The following is a 4,788-nucleotide window of genomic DNA, read 5'->3' as shown; positions in this document are numbered from 1 at the left end:
TTTTCAAAACTTTTTTCACAAAAAGGCTGAAAATAAAGAATAAAATCAACCCCTATAATTATTCAACCCTTCCTGGATTTAACGATCTTATATGCAACTAGTGCCAACTACCACTATTATATCTCGGAATTGAGAAATATCTAGGCGGCCACTGGAAGCTATGAATATATCTGTATTTAGCTGTTATAAATCAATGTAAGTAACTTTTGGCTCACCCTAGGTGTTTACCCGATAAGGTCAAGGCAGTCAGCTCTTAAGGCAGTCGCATGGCTAAGATAGTCTCGTTTGTAAAGGTAATAAGCCATTACCAACAATACCCAACTGCATATTGGATTTTTGTATATACGTATATGAAATGACAACGAGACTAAACTGTGTCATATTGATATCATTTCTTTACTGCTCTGTGTTGTTTTTGTTTTGAACCGAAGATCAAAATGGCTTACAAATTTGATATGTTTCGTAGCTGTGTGCGGCCGACAACACCAATTTAGCTTACGGATTGCAGGTATTATAATTACTACATTTTGTGCCAATATTTTAATGAAATTGTAGTGAAATTGTATTTTACCAGTTAAACCAGTGAGTTTGTACCCGGGGTTTGTACGGATGCCATGATCTTTGTAAAACATGCAAATAATACCATTTTAAAATAATATATATATATATATTTGAAATATAAAAATTCAAAATATTTTAAATATAATAATAACACCGTAATGGTAATTAGGCATCCATCATTACTTGTATGCACTGATAAATAGGCATCATAGGCTTACTCAAAGCAGATACAAAATTATGCATCGTTCATTTTAATTAACAAATTTTCTCTCTCTCTCTCTCTCTTTTACAGAGTTTAAAACCACCAATTCCTGCAAATAGGGCAGACGAGGTGATAACCAAACTGGTCTGGGCTCAAGATCCACACATGAGTAATGTAGACTTACAGAATAGGAAGAAAATCACGAATCATAGAGCTATGCTAGAGGTAAGATAAAATGTCATGGCAAAATGAAGACTTAAAGGTCCGTAACCCGATCGACATGCATCATCCCCCGATTTTTTCATTGTTGATGAGGTTTTGGTATCACATAATAGATACTATTTTTCTCATTACTATCCTGAAATTTGACGCTCCAAGTCGATGTATTTCCGGAGAAATCATGAAACACAGCGGTTTTTACAGGTTACCAGTTTGTAAATTATAATAAAAATTACTTCGGATCATGGGAAGGGAATTAATTGCGGAACTTCAGTCTCCTCAACAGCTACTTTCGTTTCGCGTCATACACATTCTGTGAAAAAAGCGAACTACGCTAAGTGCTGAGGAGACGGTCCGCCGTATATAATTAAAACAATTCCTTGGTGATCTCAGTTGGTTAAATAGCTCAATTGGTTAGCGGGCCATTCTTTTACCCGAGAGGTACCCGGTTCAAAACCCGGTATCGGAAGGTTTTTTTCCTCTCCATTTTTAACCCAAACTTTTTTATATTCATTTAAAATGTACATATTGCAAGGGGAAATATAGGCCCTATTTGGCTATTTATTCACATTTACGCTGAAAATGCTCTCGTTTTTTCACAAAGCAGCATAATGGGGGCGATATTTGATATTATTATGTAATTTTAAAGACAATTCATATCCAAAACCAATAGGGTTACCCCCCTTTAATAGCTCTCAGTTCCAGTAGTCCGATACATCGAACGTAGCTGAACGTCCAAATTTGGAGATCAGACTGAGCAACCTCAGAGCTGAAGACTGTATATTTCATAGAGAAAGCCCCACCAGAGCAGTTCTTTCTGGGGTGAACCAAACCTGAATGGTTATCAAATTTATCAGTGGCAGGTATCTCTGAATTTGACAGGTGCTAATTGATGTTTTAATGTTATTGCATCAATTTAGCACCTGTCAAATTCTGATATGATAATTGATAACCAGGCAGGTTTGGGTCACCCCAGAAGAACTGCTTTGATGAGGCTTCCTCTTTAAATGTTTATGTTCAGAACCTTTCTCTCCATGTAGATGCAGATCTATTAATGGCATGCATTTCCTGAACTAAATTCATGACAGAAACCATAGAAGTATTGTGATCTTCATATTTGATTTTTTAATGCGGATATATAATTATAATAGTTATATATTTCACTTATTTCAACGTCAATTTAACTGGTTCTCTGGGATTTGAACGCATATGTTTGTTTAGTGTGCATTTTGGACTTTGGAGACACATTTGGGTCCTGATAGGGACCCGGCCGGGGATAGGATGAGGCTATATATGCTGCAACAAAGTCCCGAATCCATCATGTCGTCCAAGGCGTTTAAAAATCATAAATACAGCTATTTTGAATAAATGGATACACAACTGTTTTTCAAGGTTTTCCCCGCGTTTTTAAACAAGTGGTGGTATTTATTTGAATTTGCTTCGTAATCATGGTAATCGTTCTTGTAGAAGTTGGTATTATAAACCTGGTACTCCCGGTAGTACTTTCTGTTTCTGAATTATGTTATTATTATTTCTAATAATAAATTATGTTTTCTTCTTTTTCTTTACAGAGAAGTGGCCTGTATGTTCATCTTAAAGGAGCATCAGATGCTAAATTGACTTATCGTCCAGCAATGCTATTAATTGGGCTTGGTCTTGCCGCAGCTAGTTACAGTGCATTTAAGTTGGCTTTTTTGAAGGGGTGATGACATCACTTTATATTGAATAATAAAGACAGACTTGCTTAAAACGGGAACCAATAACAACCATGCTGTGCTTGGAAATATGTTTGTAACCATTATTAGCTATAATATATTATACAGAAAAAAGATTGGCACCAATCAGTTTCCAGTGATTAGACCAGACTAACACACAAAACTATTTGATTCCCACAACTTGCAGAAAAATAAATGGCGGAAAACTGAACGGACAATTCAAGATGATTCAATTGCATCCCTTGCATTTAGAACATTTTGTTAGAAGAAGCGGACTTTTTATTAAACTTCCAAACTGATGGAGATCATCTTAATGATAACTGATACATAACGCAATCTATGACTGGAAATCGCCAAACACACAAACGTTTTAGAAATCGTTTAAATGGTGGGTTATATAAAGGGTGTAAAACGTTTAATAACATTCAGAAAACATTTTGAAAACTTAGTGCAAAATTGATTCAGAGGGCCTCACTTATTGGCTGGGACTTGATGAAAGAAACATTTTGGCGTTTAAATAATGTTAACCCGACGTTCCATTCCCGAGATATGGCCTTTCGAGTGTCACGGTTTTATATAGGGATGCTAGAACATTTGAAATTAAAGTAATAAATACAGAAAGTGCAAGTTCAAGGTACTTTTTCTTAATGTATTTATTAACTAGCGTTATCTGGAACATTATATCTGCTTATAACAACATGAAATAAGATCATCCTGAAAGCGATTTTGTTGACATACAACTAAAGACTTCAAACCCCGTGGTTTGTTTGGTGGAACCCTGAGCGTATAGATGGCTGCCATGGAAAATATCTCCATATAACAATAAGTGCATTATTTTAAATGGATAGTGGTAGTCTTAAAATCGTTCAATCTTTTAAGATCAGCACATTTTATCTTCAAATATGATTATACTTCATCATGACATAAGTTTGGCAAAAAAAAATGTTTGGTAACATTAATCACTACTCATTTTGAGAAATTTGCTCCAACTCAAAAGTTATCTTTACTACACTGTGAGCAATAGACTGTGTGTGCATGGAAGCCATGATGGGTAGCATATCTGAAATGCACATGGTGGTCAGAAGTGCATAATTTGATATAGCTTGATATGGGTTTAGAAGGCTTAAACATGTCAATTTCTTAACATCCTGCACATTTTGTCTTCAAATATAGTTAAATGTTTGTAAGTTTGCTTGTCTGAATCAATCCCAATTCGGAAATAATTGCATTTCAACACCTGATGCACAAAATGCTGTCAGTTCAACCTGTTGTAGTTCTCATCTCTTTGATTTTTTTTAAGTTGATCACTTGATAAAGAAAGGTCCCCCGGAAGGTCCTCTCTATTATTTTACTGACCAATCAGGAAAGAGCTTGGTATGTTTTCTGGTGGAATAAGGAATTTCTTGAAACACCCTGTTTTATGCCTATAAATTGGACCATACTGTTACCATTAACAGGTCTTGGACTTAGTGCATAGAGCTGTGTTTGCATAGACAATACATGGGTGAGTGCCCACTAAGGGAGGTTGATTTTCAACTTTTTTTTGATATTTGATTTAAAACAAATGGAGATATCTGTGACTTGCCATAACATTAACTACCATGCAAAGAAAAAAATTCTACCATCAAGCACTTTTTGAGGAAATCCATTTTAATTTTTTTAAATAAGCCTGTCGAATTCGGCAGCTTTGCACCACATTTACTATGGGAAGTTTGTATGTGATATTAAGTTCCTACGTTTTTGCAACTTTTTTGTGGTATCAATATTTTACATGTGAAAACTGTTCCATTGATGTGAAAAATAACCATCATGTATCAGATGCCAGAAAATCATTTTCAAATATTATTTAACCCCTTAGGCTTATCACACCTGGGATTGCTATATTTTTGTAGTCTTCAACCCCAAAATATGCCACTTTCTTGCTCATTATGTTTATCTTAATAATTGTTCCGATGTTATCCATACAACTTACAAGATATAGGAGTCATTTTAATATCAACAATAACATATTATATAGGCCTAGTTCTCAATTTCAATGACCCCACATCATTTTGACTTCTGCTTAGATTCCAAGGTCATCATTGAGTGTAA

At 35.0% G+C, this 4,788-nt stretch overlaps 1 long non-coding RNA gene across 1 annotated transcript; it reads left to right on the top strand.

Annotated features, from left to right (window-relative positions):
* The first annotated feature begins 357 nt into the window (after positions 1–357).
* On the top strand, positions 358–3,992 carry LOC140153802 (uncharacterized). The gene is made up of 3 exons (XR_011859149.1): positions 358–508; positions 854–988; positions 2,554–3,992. It is a non-coding gene; the product is annotated as an uncharacterized lncRNA (long non-coding RNA).
* The last annotated feature ends 796 nt before the right edge of the window (positions 3,993–4,788 follow it).

The sequence above is a fragment of the Amphiura filiformis genome, chromosome 5, assembly GCF_039555335.1.
Source record: "Amphiura filiformis chromosome 5, Afil_fr2py, whole genome shotgun sequence".
Classification (NCBI taxonomy): Eukaryota; Metazoa; Echinodermata; class Ophiuroidea; order Amphilepidida; family Amphiuridae; genus Amphiura; species Amphiura filiformis.
This window is presented reverse-complemented; position numbering and strand designations above follow the sequence as displayed.